The 18,153-nt window shown below is 40.2% G+C and overlaps 1 long non-coding RNA gene across 1 annotated transcript in view; it reads left to right on the top strand.

The window, feature by feature from the left end:
- The window catches only part of LOC141985960 (uncharacterized), a 203,346-nt gene extending 190,701 nt beyond the window's left edge, over positions 1-12,645 (top strand). Inside the window, exon 4 of the long non-coding RNA XR_012639077.1 lies at positions 12,615-12,645. This is a non-coding gene — a long non-coding RNA (uncharacterized LOC141985960). The remainder of the gene's footprint in view (positions 1-12,614) is intronic.
- Positions 12,646-18,153: the final 5,508 nt, after the last annotated feature.

The following is an 18,153-nucleotide window of genomic DNA, read 5'->3' as shown; positions in this document are numbered from 1 at the left end:
ATATTTTGTTTGGTTTGAATGGGGTTGAAATAAAGATGACATTCTTCTTGTCAATAAATCACCATCTTAAACCTTAGCAAAACACTTCAATCAGTTCTAGAGGATTTCCACTAGGGCACAACAAATATGTTGATACAAGGGTTGCTATTAAAATTACTTGTTAATTTGACCATTAAGTAAATTGTAATTTGGGTAATAATATCTTGTGTGTAAATATTGCTTCATTCTGTGATGTAAATGAAACAGTAAAATAGCTAAGGGAAAAGATTGACATGCCACTGACTCTTAAGAAAGAGAAATTATCATTTTGGCAGTACTATCCAGAGGGATAGGAACCAAATGTAACATTATGCTTGAAAGCTTGTAAGAAGAAGGTTATTAAGGAGTCAGCAGGGTTTCTTTTAAAAGGTCTGTACTTTACAATCAAATGGAAGGATACTGAAAACATGTAACTGAAGATCTGTAAGCAATTGTTAACAAAAATCAATGCTACATTTTGACACGGTATCAGCAGGAGGGCGTATGGCTATATCAGGGGTGTCAAACTCAATCTGTGAAGAGGGACAAATTCCATTTTAAATTATGGTCCACACAGTGGGGTATAAATTTAGGATTCTATACTACCCTCACTCCAAAAGGGATCTCTCACTGATTCCAGTGAGAAATTTGCACAAAGATTGAGGTCAGAATATAACCTTTATATAGTAGCTAAACATTTAGTTAGTAGCTCTAATGCTTATTTGCTTAATGCTTTACTGAAACATTCAGAATTGCTCAGTGGGAAAGTGTGCTCACCTTTAGGAATATCACTATTGCTGTGATTTGCTTCTCTTCTTTCCCCTTTCACCTTTTTCTGTTTCCTACCCTTTCCCTGTCCTTGTATCTCTCCTCCTTCCTTAATTCTGCATTTTTCTTCCTGCGCAATTCCAGAACCCTTTCCCAATTCCATCCACTAAAAGTAACCAGTGATTAAATAGTTCTTATGCTCATGTGTCATCATTAGGTGTTAGCTTTAGCAACACAATAAAATTAATAATAGTGGAAAAATTCACACCTTTCAGAGTCATTGTTTCAGTCTGTCTGCAGACTCAGACAGACACCATTGCATTGATTACACTTGGTTTACATTTGGCAGATTTCTTTCACAGCCAAGAGGAATAGAAACATCCTTTTCAAAGGATAGCTGAGATTCTGCAGAAGCTGAATGTGCCAGGCAAATCACACAAATACATCAAGGGCAGGAGCCAGTCTATGGGTTGGGTATTTGGCTGTTCTACTAGGTAAAGCAAGAGATGAAGAGTCAAGACTCCTGGGCCAAGATCCACAAAGGTACTTTGATACCTAAACCCCGGAATTAGGTGCCTAAATCCCAGATTCAGGCACCACGGTGATCCACAAAACCTTTATTCAGCTGCCACCTAACGCTGTAGACATATAAACTCACTGAATGCATAAATTTTCACTGTAAAAGTTCCCTATGTGCCTAAGTTTCTGGCTCTGGGTATGTGCACTGCTGCCTGCCTCTGGGCATCTGGATGCTTATCTCCTGCCTAAGCCCCAGAGTGATCCATGAGTTGGCGAAGAATGGGAGAAGAGCACCTGTCTCATCTGTGGGGCCCAATCCAATAGGTACACTCAGAGGCTGCCAGAGGAGGAGGGGATGGTGGTCCCATTCAAAACGTGGCCACTGGAGGTGGTGTCCACTTTATAACTTTTAAACCAGTGGTTAGAGAATCCACCTGGAAGGTGTAAGACCCACTTTCAGTTCTCCCTGATGGGGAGAAAGGATTTGAACATGGGCCGCCCATGAGATGTCCTAACCACCGAGCTATGAGTTAGTCCAATGTGAGAGTTCCTCAGTCTCTCCTGTTGAAGGTGTTCTACTTTGGATACCAACTTAGGTTGTCATTGGGTCAGAGAGAGAGCTGAAGAGAGGCTGACTATGTAGCCTGGTAGTTAGGAGATTAGCGAACAAATGTCATGTCCCCCTATTCCAGACACAGATATTGGCTCACTGTAGCCATGTCTACACTACCCGCTGGATCGGTGGGTAGTGATCGATCTATCGGGGATCGATTTATCATGTCTAGTGTAGAAACGATAAATTGATCCCCGATCGCTCTGCTGTCGACTCTGGAACTCCACCAGGGCGAGAAGCAGAAGTGGAGCTGACAGGGGAGCGGTGGCCGTCGATCCCGCGCCGCGAGGACGCGAAGTAAGTGATTCTAAGTCAAAGATACGTCGACTTCAGCTACGCTATTCTCGTAGCTGAAGTTACGTATCTTAGATCGATCCCTCCCCAGTGTAGACCAGGACTGTATTGGCATAGATACATCACTCAGTCACACTGTGACTCCTTTGACCTATTTGTGAAACTGGTGCCATAATATTTACTTACTTCACGTGGGTATTTAGAGAATTAATTAAGGATTGTGAAGTGCTTTGAGATATTCAAATAAAAGACACTGTACAAGAGAACGTAAGATAAAGATAACATGAAGAGATAATAATATAATAATATGTAGTGCTTTTTCCTCCATAGATCTCAAAGCACTTTACAACAAAATTGTTATCCTCATTCTACAGAGAGGGAAACTGAGGCATGAAGTAGTGAAGTGACACAGCAAATAAGTAGCAGAAGTGGGATTAGAACCCTGTTTGCTTAACACACTTGTCTAAGCACAATCCACTATACTACATACTGTTTTTTTCTTATAAAGTCACATGGGTGAACCTCTCTGCAATAGAGCTCTTCAGCGCTGCTTAGAGAGCTTGGGGGGGAAAGAGACATTGAAGAATAGCAATGCCCTGATTCAAACGGCAGAAAAGGAATAGAAAGAAAAATGTTTTTTCCCCCAGCTGCAAACTCCTAGCTGTGACTTTCAATAACACTTACCCAGGACCCTGTCAGCTTTTAATTTTCACTTTTTATTTTAAAATGGACAGATAAATAACAAACATTAATCAGCCCCTGATTTAGATTGTTCAATAAGAAGCGAGAGTTAAATTCTGCTGCTGTTTCTTGTGGGAAGTGTTATTGAAAGCCATAAGTTTCAACAATAAGACAAATCAGGTGGGAACAGAAGAGCATGATAGAAAGGCCTGGAAGCCTTATTTTTTTATTATCCTTTTGCTGACATTTTAATTTTGTGCAGCAGAATATTCACATACTATATGTATAGAAGCCCATGTTAAAGAATGAGATGGTTTTACTTACACAGAAAAAGGTCAGAACTTACTTCAGAACTAAAGATCTTTCACAAGATTTGCCCTACAAAATATCCTACACATTAACCCACTAATAGCTCCCCTGACAGAAGCTAAATATACAGCAGACAATGATCCATGTGACATATTTCTTGGGGAACACTGGTAAAGGGTTAAATATTCAAGGCTAGGGCTAGGAGGGAAAATCCCTCCCTTTAATTGTGCTGCTTGGCTGATAATAAGGTACAGCTGATGCTTCTTAAATTGGGCATAGATGGTATGCAGCACTCTTGGGCCTTAAGTCAAATGCACCTGGAAGAGGATTATGGCTCTTATATATACATAAATACTGCTGCTTTTTTCTTTTCATTATTTTTTAGGAAGCAGAATTGGAATGGTTTCCTGAAAATGTGTTTCTCTGACAATCAATTGAGCTAAAGTGATAGGGTTGCTTATACTTACCATTTGGCTAGTTAGAACATTTATGCTTAATGAATACAGTAAGCCTAGGATTTGTATATGAAATTTCTAGCTTCAGTGAGATAAGCTAGGTTACTTTGGAAGCATGGCTTGCTCAGGCTGTTCCAAAATGTGTACATTTCCTGACAAAAGGTCAGCTTGCAGGTTTCAGGTCCTTCAAATTGTGATATGATGGGGTGAATTAAGGCAGACACACACCAGTCCAAAGTTGAAAAGAAGAGAAGATGTAGAAGCAAGCAAATAGACTTAGCTAGTATTTTCCTTTGATATTACTGAAGATATAACAGTTTGAATGAGCCCAATCTCCTCATGGCTCATCTTTTTTTCTTTTGCTTGTTACTATAATGAAATTTTAATCCTGAGCAAGTGACACTATAGCCTGTTTGTCTGTGACTGTGATGTCACAATGTAGCATGCTGAGTCAGAGGAGGATCCAAGTAGTAAGGGATGGACCAGTTCAGACTGATTATAAACAGCCCCAGCTGCTACCTGTGCTTTACATTATAAATATAACTCAGTGCATATGAAAGGAACTGAACTGAAGCCTGAGGGCTCTATCTAGTCCTAAAATAGGTACAATGGTGGATGTGTCAGTTCTTCAAATAGCTTGTCAAAAAGGGGAATAAAACTCAGGTGTGATGTTGTAATTCAGTCTTCAGACTTGTTCAGATGCTTAGCCTTTCTACAGAGACTGCAATTAGTACTTGCTGGTAGTTTTGGCAATGCTGACACCTGCCCACCAGAAAGTAGACACAGAATACACATTCATTTCACTTTAGGCCTCTCAACAGCCACCAAAGGTTCCCTGTGACCAGTATTACCAACCAATGAGTGATCTAAAAACAAAAGGCTATGTTCTAACACCATTCCTCTGAACTTACCCAGGTCTCCAGAAATGTAACTTTAAAGCTAGGCTAGCTCTTCAAAATGCCTGCATGGCTCAGTAATTCCTGGCTGTTCTTGGAACAAACTGGGCTCAGAAATCCCTTGAGACAGCTTGTTTTAGCCAGATTTCCACCCTAACTTTGCAGACTAAAGAGGTTCAAATTAGATCTCATAATATTCCTGACTCCTCCTGGGTGTTTTTTCTAAGCAAAACAAACCTTTCACCCTTTCTCTGTTTACATATCACTAGGTCAAATAGAATGAGGAGATGGGCTACAAGGGAGCAAGACCTTATTTAAACACTGATAGGGCAGTGATTGACATATATGGCAAGAAAGAGTCTGAAAATTCTGTGATAGATATATGGGTAAAAATCATCCCCAGATTCAAAGTCCATTTTTGAGGATAAAGTTAAAACTTTGGGGTTTGATTTTTTTTTTCATATTTGTTGATTTAAGTCACACTGAGACTGTGACTACAAAATAATAAGCTATTGCTTAATCTTTATGCGCATCTCTATCAAATCCTTCATGATAGGGTGTTTATTACAATAACTCTGTAAGTGAGTCATTACTTTGAGAGGTAGCTGCTGTGAGGATTAATACAGGTGTTGCTACACTCGATGGATGGGTGTCAAATTAAAGCACAAGTTGTAATTCTTGTTACAGCACAAATTGTAATTCCTACCTGAGAACCTCTTTGATTTTTAAGTAGAGCTATTGTAATGTAGCTTTATTTAAAAATAAACACAAACTAAACAAATACCCCATGTATAAAACTATTTCAGCCCTAGTATGCTGTGGTCTGTATATGTTTCATGTTATGTAGTGTATATTTTTTTAAAAGATTATTTTCCTTACTCCAGTAAATACTGAGATATAGATAGGCATTTTAAAAGTTTATGTCCTGGTGTCCAGGAAACAGATAAAAGGAATTAATTTTACTTTCACTTCAGCTCATGCTTTTTCCTCTATATTTTGTTCCTGATGCCACCTATAGAGTGGGAATCTCCTGAAATTACAGGTTCTTGTGTGATTTTTGCCAGTGTGGGCTGAACTCTTGTTAGACTGATACTTTTCACAAGATTGCAGCCATAATCAAACTGGCATGGAAATAGAGGTCCCAATTTGAATGCAATCTTAATGAGGGATTTGTATCTGGTCTTGTCCTCCAGCAGCTCTTCCCCTGAAATGTGAAGGGACTTGGAACTGAGTTTTTTATTTTGGCCCTTCTCTATTTGCAATATTTAGCCAAACCAGCATTACTGTGAAATATCCTGAGGTCATGAAAACTTGATCTCTGGACATTGGAAACTTACCATACTGTATTCAGTAATAAAGAAGAGCATTTTTTTTCACACAAAATCAGAAAGAAAATGAATAGGAGCACAGCTCTATTGATGCTAATTTTGAGAATCTGTGGGGCAAAGGCAATGTTATGCTTGTTATTGTTTCAATTTATGTTGTTCTTAACATTAGATAGCATTCTTCTTTCTGGGTGAATGGTGGCTAAGTGCAAAGTGCTAGTTCTATATTTGAGCTTGCACTGCTGGGAGCAGAAGGGGTTGAGAGATTAATGAGATTTAGAACTTGTTTATACTACCTAATGACTCTAACTCAAATTTCATAATAAAAAGAAGGGGTGTTGAAAGACCAAAGCTATTTCTTACTGCCTCGAGTGTCTCTAGTTGGGGTAAGACTTCTGTAGAGAACAGAAAACAAATGTGACCAAAAAAACCCCAGAGGTTGTTTCAACTTCAAAGATTGTGCAAGTCCATTCTACATGTTTTATTGAGGTTTCATTTCCTTTTTCCTTTTCTTATAAATTTTCAATTCTCATTTAGTGCAAGTAACATTAGAATATTCTTTTTCTGTAATCTATGCCCAATGTAAAAATAGTTGCTGTTTTATAGCTCCACGTCCCAGAGGAGCCTTGGTATTTGTATTGCTAAGCAGCAAGGTCTAAATAACATGAGACAGTACAGTATCTTTGGATCATGTCACATTTTCTATACAGACCTATAACAGAAATTTCGGTTGACAATTGACATAGTTGCATTTGCCCCACCATAAATTAAAAAAAAAAAAAAAAGAGATGATCAAGCTCAGATCCTACTGGTTATTATTTATTTACAGAAATTTGGTGTATGTATGCCTGAAAAAACCTTAAACACAGAATATAATGTTCCCTAGAAGAACTGAAATTTGAATGTATTTTAAAGCCTCTATATTCTGGTACTGTCTCTTTAAGAGACAAATGCCTCATATTCTGTTGAGGCTTCCCTGCAGTTGCTCTTAACTCCTGATTAAATATTTATGTGGGTCTGGCCCGGTAGGTCACGTTCTATAATAGCTTTTATAACTTGGTTATTAAATTGCAATCCAGCAATCAAACATTTTTGCTCTGCACCCAACAGTATGTATGGCAGCAAATCGTAATTTGTTAATAAATGAGACCCATTGTATAAGTTTATGACACTGTCAAGAGGACTGGGTGGCTTAATGGAGAGCGCATTGGTCATTAACGTGTATGTTTCAAGTCCAAAGTGAAATCCTAAGTGAAACAAAACCCATAGTCTCTGCACAATTCCTCCATAATGGATAATCACACCATCTAGGTATATAAATCTTTACGTGGGAGTTCGAAATGTGAAAACTTCCCTATAAAACAAGTGCTTATTTTATATTTCTCTTTAATAATACATTATTAGTTTAGGATTAAAGAACAACATCAACATTTTCCCTGCGTGAATACATGTTGTGATCAATATTAAATAAACACAGTAACTAGTATTTTTCTCAAGGGTAACCAGATGGTGGCAGTTCCAAGTTTAAAGCATTTATCTTTAAATCCATAAAAGAATCAGAAACAATCAATCCAATGCACTCATTATATCATAAGCTGTATTCTCTTGAACAGGATTTGACTAGGGTCTCAGCCCTGCAAAATGCTAAGCACCTTCAACTCCCATTAGAGACACTTGGAGTTCCAGGAACTCCGCACCTGACAGGAGAGCGCACCTTGCAGGATCAATACCTAAATAAATATATTTATAGTGTTAGGCTGAGCATGGCACTTGTAAGGATTCTTGCACATTCCTGGCATTTATTCTTTTGGTACCATGATGGGCTGATTAACAGCTCAGTGCTTTAAAGTGAGCCATAGGTCAGTGCTGAGTATTTCTTAGTTTGATTCCCTGTTTATTAGTGAGCTGAGGAAGTAAAATATTGGTGCAGTGTAATGAAAGACGTACTAGTCTGTATATTTTTTTTCTGTAAGTTCAGTTAATGTGTTTGACAGACAAGACCTTCTGGAAACCAACCAACACCACCACAAGTTCCCTGGCAAGGTACTGTTGAACCCCGTACGCTTCCATACACTTGGAGAATGAATGTCCTTTCTCTGTGTAAAAATTCTGACTCAAGAGGTCTGCTCTCTGTGGGTTTTCATAGTTGTATCTGCATAATATATCAATTCCAATTGCATAGCCATATTCTGCAGAGTCCAAAGACAAAGTGATTGCAAAGGTATAACTGAAGGCAGACTGAGTCAGCGAAAACACAACGTGATTTGTATAATCCATATTGAGCTTAGATTCATAGATACTAAGGTCAGAAGGGACCATTATGATCATCTAGTCTGACCTTCTGCACAATGCTTGTGCTTCTGACAGTTAGAAAAAACATATTGTTAGTTGTAAACTAAGCAGATTTGATTTGGAAATTTTTGTGCAACAAGAAGCATGGAACTGTATGAGGTTATATTTGCGCTCATTTCTAGAGTAAACTATTTTAAAAGATAAGGTGCTACAGGTGTATATATTTTATCATGTTTTGGTTATTTGCTTTGTCAGTAAAGGGATATATTTTATATAATAAAAAAGAGCTACAGATCTTTCCTTAGACACATTTATCATTGGTATTAAATGTCTAACATCACTTTTAAGCAGAAATATAATAGTGAATGAACAGCGATTGCTTTTTAGACTAAAAATGTCATTTCTTTCTCTAGTGATTATTGATGTTTAAAGAGCTAATCGGACACTGAGACAGACTAGATTAATATGCAAAACATATAACCAGGAAATTGGGCTCCAAAAATAGGAATTGTTCACATTTGTAAAGACATACAGTAACTTCACATAAAATGCGTAATGCTAGCTAGCAAGCAGTCATTTCAGCTACTAAGGAAATACAGATATGACTTTGACAATGATTAGTACTAACATGCTTACTATGCTGATTTAGCTGCGTGTATTACCTGAAAATTTACAGTTTCAGTAAATGATCTTGGTGGATGGACTTCTTGAGTGAGAGATTCTCGTCAACAAATCTGCCACATATGTATTAACCATGAGAAGAGAATTTAATCCCCTAAACATTTTCCCCCAAATCTGACCATGTTCTTGTCCTGCTTACAACATTTATATTGCACCTTGGGGAATTTGGCCATATTTTCACAACTGACTTATTTCTTCACCCTCTAAGTCCATCAGGTATGATGTATGAGGCCAATGTTGGGCACAAAAGAACTCCTGTAAACAGGGTTTATCTTGCAGTCTTTGTTGATTTCTTCACTCTGGTGCCCTTCTAACTGGACACAAAGAGGATTCATGTGGTAGCCACCATGGCACGCTTAATCAGCTTTCCTGGGCAGATGTAGGAGGAAATTGGATTTAGTGAGTGCTTTGTTTTTGACCCAGACTCCTTACCAGGCTGCTTCTCTGATAATCAGGCAAGGACACTTCTGGGTGTGCTGGAGGTTGAGATGACTTTTTTGCTCCATCTTCATAATCCTTCCACTGGAGGGTCTGGAACAAATTAGGAGATACAATTGATAGAGGATAGAGAATTTTTACCACAGATACCATAAATTACCCTGTCCTTTAGAGGAAGGATTTTCCTCACTGGTTTGAAATTCTGGGGGCCTTCAAAGACCTGTACTAGTTTTGGGGTCCTTCTAATGCCCACAAAAGTTATAAATATGACTGACAACTTTTGACCTAATGGAGAGCCCTCTTCAGATATAAGCACATGATTGTTCATACCAGAGGCCATGTTACAGGAATGGTGCAAAGCATACTCAATCCCACTGATCCTGCTAATTCACCCTAGTTAGAGGTAAATATTGAAATATTAGAAAACCTGAATTTGACATTGCTTTGTTTGTATTTGTCCAGCCCTTGATTAAAAAAACACCATCGGGTTAAAAATCATTGAAAAAGTGTCCTTAGCTACATTATTAATGACTTATTACACTACAGACCTTTTCATGGTGGGAGACAATCCTTCAAATGCACCTCACTGTGTGTTATTTTTGCTAACTAAGCAATTTAAAAGGGCAATATGATCATTTAGACTATTTGAAGGGTGTAAACATCAAAGATGTAGAGGATTTATTAGGGCAATACATAGAATCATAGGACTGGAAGGGACTTCGAGAGGTCATCTAGTCCAGTCCCTTGCACTCATAGCAGGACTAAGTATTATCTAGATCATCCCTGACAGCTGTTTGTCTAACCTGCTCTTAAAAATCTCCAATGATGGAGATTCCACAACTCCCTAAGCCATTTATTCCAGTGCTTAACTACCCCGACAGGAAATTTTTCCTGATGTCCAACATAAACCTCCCTTGCTGCAATTTAAGCCCATTGCTTCTTGTCCCATCTTCAGAGGTTAAGAAGAACAATTCTTCTCCCTCTTTCTTGTGACAACCTTTTATGTACTTGAAAACTGTTATCATGTCCCCTCTCAGTCTTCTCTTTTCCAGACTAAACAAACCCAGTTTTATCAATCTTTCCTCATTGGTCATTTTTCTGATTTTCCGATAAAAATTAAAGTTGAAAAAATTATTTTGATTTGTTTTTACAGTTTAGGTTTCTTTTGCCTTACTCGGTTTTTTTCCATTTTCTCCACGCCTCCCACTTTTTTTTAAAATTTTGCCACTGGAAAGGAGGATGGTGGTTGTGATGGGGTGAAGAGAAGGGGGGCGGGGTGAGAGAGAGAGATACCAAAACTAATTTTTTTTTTCATTTTGGAAAAAGACATTTCTTTGTCAAGAGAGGTTTTAAATGAAATATTTCAGTCAGCTCTAGTCAAAAGTACAACAATGTATCTTTTCCTACAGGCTTTGCTGTTTCTAGTATTTTAATTATTTATTTCATTCACTGCCTTGCTGCACTGTCAAATATGGAAGATCATACATATTTAATTTATTCTGGCATATCTTTGTTCACTAGGGGCCTGATCTAAAGCCCATTGAAGTCAATGGAAAGACTCCCTTTAACCTTAATAGACTTTGGATCAGGCCCCATGCAATCTTTGAAACCAAGACTGGTATTGCAATGTAACTTTTTACTGAAGAGAAGCTATAATCCCTTCCCCACCCCTGTGTGGAATGATTTGGGAGAGTTGTGGTTTGGCTAGCTATATTTCACCCACAGCAGTAAATGATCAAGCTAATGAAATTAATTTTTTATTTGTATTTTTTATAAATATGGGGGGGGAAGGGATGAGAAGTTGGAACAGTGTCAAATCATACAGGATTGGTGAAATTTTAAAACTAAAGGACCCAATATTGTAACAAAATGTATCTGGTACAGTGCACAGGAAAACCATGCTCTTCCATTGCTCTGCCTTTAAAAATAGCTTATTTCCTGCTGAAAATGGATAAAATATATTTTCATTAACTACTCTATGTTCTGGTATTGCTAACTCCCCAGGTCCTCCCTATTCCTTGCCTCAATAAATAAAAAAGTCACTTAGAGAAAATAAAGAGGTTTATAAAAGGATCAGGATAATCTATATGTAATAAAGACTTCTGCACCAAACAACCTTGACCAGGATTACAGGGGAAGTAAGAGAGGCAACACCTTCTGGCCAACTGTCAGCTTGGGATGAACTAACAGTGCTCCCCTCAACTTTTGTCTGGTTGTGAAGGGAAGGGACAGCTGGGAGCAGTGAGGAGAGTTTGAGGTGGTTTTGTGCAGCAGGGCTCAGTTGTCTCTCCCCAGCTAGTCACCCATCAACTGTTAGGTAGCTGGCAGGCTCATTAGACAGGAGGAAGCTGCAATTGCAACCTGTAGGTATGGCTCCTGCCTGCCGCAGGCTCAGCTCCTTCTTTGGCTATGTCTATACTGCACACCACTGGAACAGAGCTGCCGGAGCTTTCCCCCACTACCTTCCTCCTGCTGGAGCCTTTCCCTGTTGCCAGAGTCTTTCACTGTGGTTGGCAAAGGCTCCAGCAGCAGAGAGGCATGTAGGGTATATACCCTAAGAATCTGGCCTGTTTACGCTCCCTCCCCTAAACAGTGCCTCACTCTCTACACTGCTATTTATAACATAACACCATCAGGAGTGTGCATTGTAGACATACCCTTTGTTTTGGCATGTTCTCTGCAGGCTCTGAAGGTCTTTAGAGGAAGAAGGGTCTGTATGGGATATGGAGGAGCAACCCCGCCTGGGGCAGCAGCTTTTTTTTCCTTATCCTGGCAAAAGTGGAGCACAATTATGGGAAGGCTCAACTATAAGGAAGACACATGTGCGGACACAAAGGAGAGACAGCTATGTGGGAAATTTGGGGAATAGGAGAGAAGATTGCAGGATTTGGAGGAGGAGGAGAAAGAGACAACATGGAGAAGAGCCAAGAAGAAGTTTTGGGGTGAGGGAGAGAATGCAAATTTGGGAAAGGAAGAGGAGAGTGACTGGAGTTCTGGTAGAGGAGAACCTGGGATTTGGGTGGAGAATTTTGGGAGAAGTAGACCACTGGAGGAATTTGTGGGAACTAGGGGAGTCTGGAAAGATGTCACTTCGAGGGAAGCCTAGGGAAAGAGGAGAGATGAAGTTTAGTGTGAGGGTGGAAACTCATCAGCACACCCTCTGAAGATAGTTGCAGCATAGGATGGGAGCCAGTCAAAGACAGCATCATAGGAAGAGAAGTGGGAGGAGGCTAAAGAGGTGTTACCTGTCAGCTGAGTTCTTGGGGAACCAGGGCGCAGTACCTAGCCCCTCTGATTCATGAAAGACCTTCCCCATCTTCCCCAGCCCCTGCTTGAACCAAAGCCGATCAGAAGAAAGACTTACAAAAAGAAATGAAAAGGCAGTGGAAGACACACCTCAACCTCTCCGGACAAGGGTGACAGATTAAGGAAACTCTCCTAGCCTCATTTGCATTGGAGATGAGACAGGGAGACATCTCCATTAGCATACAGAATGGAGAACGGAGATTCCAAGGTAAGAACCACATGAAACTCTGGGACCAGAAAAGTAGGGAAGCACTGCATGATGGGGAATCTCTGATCCAGATGTTAATGAACCTATGCCTGCACACACCCAGCTCAGTAGTTATCAGACCAATTCTAGTAATAAACCCTTTATTGGTATCCAAAATACTGAAGCTCCCTAGTTGCATTGTGAGCTCCCTCCAAGAAACACTGCCCATAGCCAGGAATGATCAGTTTCTATTGTCTAGCTTGAACAATATTTTATTCTTTATTTTTGATGCCCTGAAGCTCTTGCATTTTTAGAATTCTTCTAATGCTTTTTTTGATTTTAAGTAAAAAATCAATGTATGTGATTAACAAAAGGCTTCTTTCTTTGAGGGATTCTATCAATATCTGTTTTTAACAGAGGTGTTTAATTCTGGTGAATTTTGTTTTGTTGATTGGTTTTATATTTCTAGCACCAGCCATCATCACTGAGTGAAAAGGGAAGGTTAAAAATGAACCAGGTATCACAGCACATATATATTTAAATGATGAACCACAGATTAAAGAAGTTAGACTTGGTTTCTAGATATTTTCTCCTTTCTGACATAGAAAAGGGTAATAGAGTAGGAAGATAGTATTATATCTATATACAGAATTAGTGAGAGCATTTTTGGAATACTGTGTCCAGTTCTAGTGTCCAGACTTCAAAAGGGATGTTGAAAAGTTGGAAGAATTCAGAAAATAACTACAAGAAGGATTCAAGGGCTATCAAACCTTCCTTACATGGAAAGACTAAAGATCAGTCTATTTATTTTATTACACCCCAAAAGTATGTTAAAGAAACATTATTCACATTGCAAAGTCAAGCCTTCATAAATTAGCCAACGCCAGAATTATGGTTCCCTCTGCAACCCTAACTCAACCCCGTTGTGAGTATGCATTATGACAGTCTTTAATTAAATAGCATGTGACTATTTTTTCCAGTTATCCTTGCCTAACCAGTCCAAGTCTCCACTGCTCAGGTGTTTAATCCCATTCCAGGTCTCTTGGCCCAGCCAGTGCTAGTCTGTTCGTTGGGGCTCCCTGTCTAAGTCCAGCCCCCTTTCCTAGTTCCCCCCGACACCCAATCCCTGATTGGGTCTCTTTGCCCAATCAGTTCCAATTCCCTCCAGCCCCACTTTTTGTCCCCAGTGTTAGGGGGCTTAATCCTTCACCCACTCACTTCCCTGGTCCTTCTCGCATGAACAGAGAGCAGCAATACCCGAAGTCCAAAGGTGCAAACAATTCGATGTTTATTGGGGTGAACTTCCAGCAAGCATGATTCCAGTTTCCTTCCTTAGTATCCTCCTTCCCAGCTCTGACACCACAGAGCCTTATACCTGTGTCCCTGTTCCCATTCCTGCCCTTAGCCAAACATTATTCCAATTTCCTTACTCCCATTCCCTGTTCCCATTTCCCCCTTTAGCAAAACATGGTTCCAATTTCCTTACCCCCATTCCCTGTTCCCATCTCCCACACACACGCCCACCCCCTCCTACCCAGGCCCACTCACTTCCTCATTGACTACAGATTATATAGTAAAACTTGAGTTCTGCTTAGCTATACCTTAACCAATCATTTTCCTGAAATTTAACTAACCAATCCTAACATATGGTAACATGATTATGTAACCAATTATATCCCACCACCTTAATTAGTTTACACCCAGCAAAATTAATTATAGAGCAGACAGGAACAATCACAGAACCAGACAGAGATTATACAGACAAACAATAGCAAAGTGGGAACTATAATGACAAAACAATACAGAAATGAGGATTTCATATCCCAGTATTGATAAGTGAGTTCTTGCCAGACAGGATGCTGTTTCCTTTTACATTTTCTAGGCACTTCCCTTTCTCTGGAGGTGATACGCATTATCAGGACAGGATTGTATTCAGGACAGGATTGTATTCCTAACAGCCCAATAGCACCTTATTTCAATGTGACTAGTTTGGAATGTGAGGATGTGACCGTTCGCTTCCTAGCTTATGGCTGCCTCTGCTGCTTAGCCAAAGGCCTTAGCCTAAGAACAGGGCCTCAGACTGTCACAGTAAGAGAAGGGCCTTACACTGGCAGACGGTGATTTTGATTCTTTCTTTTATACTTCTATAACTAGCCAAGTGATAAGAATACACCTAAATTCTTAAAGTACAGGCCTTTGCAGACAGGCCTGAATATCTATATCCTAACTCCTGGTCCATTAATCTCAGTTCCCCTCTCCCAGCCCCTTGTCCAATTTGTGTCTCTTCCCATTGGCTCCCAGTCCCTTTCCTGGGTTCCTCATTCAATCTCATTTTCCCACATACCCAGCCCCTCCCACTCTCCCCACAGATCCTCAGCTGATCTCAGTGTACCCCCAACCCCAGCCTACTGTCTCCCAACTCCCCCCATTTCCCTCACTGGTTCTCAGTCCTAGTCTCTCCCACCTCCCAATCTCCTTGCCCAACCAGTCCCAGTGTCCTTCCATTTCCAGTTACAGTCTCTCTCTCTTTCCTCTCCTCTTCCTCCCCCTGGTCTGGATCTTGTCCCCTTTGCATATGAGTCAGGTGGCTTCCTCCTCCATGCTGCTGAGGTGCTTGCAGTGGGGTAGTTGAGAGCACAAGAGAAAAAGGCAGCCTACTTTCAGTTCCAGTACCTGGCCCCACAATGGCCTGGAGCAGCCAGGAGCAGCCATTCCAGGGAACTATATGGGGTGGAGGGACTGTGCTCAGTTGCTCTGGGGGAATAGTTTATGTGCAGTCCAGTCATACATAGGCACTGTGAGGGGATGGGCCATGCTCAGCTGCTCCATGGGATGGTCAGTACTACGAGCTGTGAGATGCTTGAGCATGCTCAGAGAGATGGAATCCTCTGGAAATTTTAGCTACTAAAATCTACTGAGTATGTGCAAATTGAGACTTTTCAAAGGCTTATAATAATTTGTCCAAATTTGGGCAGATTTTCACAGAGACAGCAAAAGACACTTCCCTGACACAAATTCACACACTAAATTTTAAGTCCCTGCTGCAAAGCACTACAGCTCCTCAAAGAAAAGGTTGCCAGATTTTTTAAAACATTGCAAAACTATGTATCTTCCTCTCGTTTCATTTGCATTCTCTCAGCTGAACAATTTTAGCTGAAATTTTCCAAAATATTTCATCTTGAGGCAGCCTGGGGAATTTAAGCTCCAAATCTTTAAAGTGAGGCAAAGTTATAAGCATCTGAAAACAAGGTCTTATACTAGGATGTGCTGGGCATCTTAACAATTGATGGTGCTACCAGCCATGCCCAAAAAAGATGAAAAGGTGATTTGATCATGGTCTATAAGTACCTACATAAGGAAGAACTAACAGACAAAGGCATAATCACACCCAAGAGCTGGAACTTGAAGCTAGAGATATTCAGACTTTTTTTTTCCAAAGGGGGAGAAGGGTTATTTCAAAAATTGGCACAGCTTACCCAGGGAGGTGATGAATTTTCATCTCTTGAACCAGGATTGGCTGTCTGTCTAAAAGATATGCTGTAGTTCAACCAGATGTTATGGGCTTGCTGTAGGAATCACTGAGTGACATTCTAGGGCTCATCTTTATGCATGAGATTAGATTAGACTAGATGGCCATAAGGGTTGATTCTGGCCTTTATATCTATAAATCTACAAATTTATGTGGATAGACTGTCAAGAGATTTGTCTGTCGTCATGACTTAAGTCTGGGAACAATTCTGCTTTAATGGAAAATTGTTACATTGGCTTCCACTTTCTTTAGACACAGGAGAGGTAAGAGGTTAAACTTAGTGTGAATACTTTTAAGAACAAAATGTAGCCACAGACTCAGATTCTTGGGCATCCTCCAAATCCTACTTGCTAAACTACATGGCTCTGTACAGTTCTTAGAACATCTCCACCTTCTGACTTTCCATCAACTTTATACCAGAATGAATTTGGCCCATTGTAGCTAATATATTGGATGCTGACTAAATAGTGCTATGCTGTTGGAGATGAAGGAGTCGCTCTTATCCTCTTGGTTATTTCCACATGTGATGAACGGCAGAAGTTTTCTTCCTGTGCTGTTTATCTGTATTTAGAAAAGAAGATATTATCTGGTGGTACAGTAGATGAACCAAGTGGCTATCAGTTTATTAACTGTCTTTCAGATTAGCTGTTCCTACTCAGTGATAGTCCTCTTTGTGTCAGTACTTTATGTTGTGGTGATCTGCTCTGGGTCTTCAGCCATTTTCACTAGCTCAAGCTGAGGGGAGCTGTTGCAGGAACATACCAGAGCACAAGTAGACTCACGCTCTCCAGGATTCCCAAGGGACGGGTGAGCTAGAGTGAAGGGTGTTGCATTCAGGGTGTTTGTACCCTCTTGTGGTTTACCAAATTGAGTTAGAAAACTTTTGCTAAGCCTGTACCTATTTGCTTTTGCTATAATTTGAAGAGAGTAACTGTGTAAACCAGAAGGATCACCCTTTTGGTGGGATTCTGCAGATTGTTCCAGAACTGCTGGTGAGTCTTGGAAGAGCCAGCACTAGTGACAGGGACTAGGCAAGTGCATTGCTGGGTCCCCACTACCAAGAGTGGTGTCAGACACAAGATCTGCACCTGGAATGAGTGACTAGAGGTGCAAAGCCAGGGACAGTGCCTAAACTCTGCCCAGCCCCAGGAAGCTAAAGGCATGTGGGAGTCAGCATTTAGGTCCCCTCACAGCAGTCTGAGTGCCCCGCAGGGAGAGTGTGACCAGAACTGTTACATGACAAATCTCCAATCCTAACCCAATTGCACTGGATTTATCATGATCAAGAGAGTGTCTGGCTATATTAGTTGACTTTACAATTAACTAGGATAGTCTAGTAGTTGTCTTGGTGGCAATAAAATCCTGAGCTGCTGATCATGACCAGCACAAACTAGTGTAGTGGGAAAAATCTGTATTTCCACTGGATTGCTTAAGTGAGTAAAGTGAACAAGAATTGGTCTATACCTTGAAACAGTTGACACTATTATTAGCACTCCCAGTCAACAGGCAAAGGACTTGGAACTTAAATGAAGTCCCCACAGGTTAGCTGCTACCCTGATTATTTTGTGGATAAACAGATGACTTCCATCTTCAGTGCTATTACTGAGCATCACCATCTTCATTTTCAAAGCAAACAAGAGAATTGTTATCCGAATCCAATGCAGTTTCCACTGTCTGATCCTAGAGGAGCTGACTGAGTCTTCTTTAGGTCCTGATCAATGTTTTAATGTCTGAATCCTGGTTCAGATTCACACTGACATAAGAAGATTTATCTTGACCCCAGGATCACTAAAGACAAATATTTTGTACAAGGTTTCAGTTGTATGTTGACTTGCAAATTCA

This window comes from Natator depressus, chromosome 4 (genome assembly GCF_965152275.1).
Source record: "Natator depressus isolate rNatDep1 chromosome 4, rNatDep2.hap1, whole genome shotgun sequence".
Taxonomy (NCBI): domain Eukaryota; kingdom Metazoa; phylum Chordata; order Testudines; family Cheloniidae; genus Natator; species Natator depressus.
This window is presented reverse-complemented; position numbering and strand designations above follow the sequence as displayed.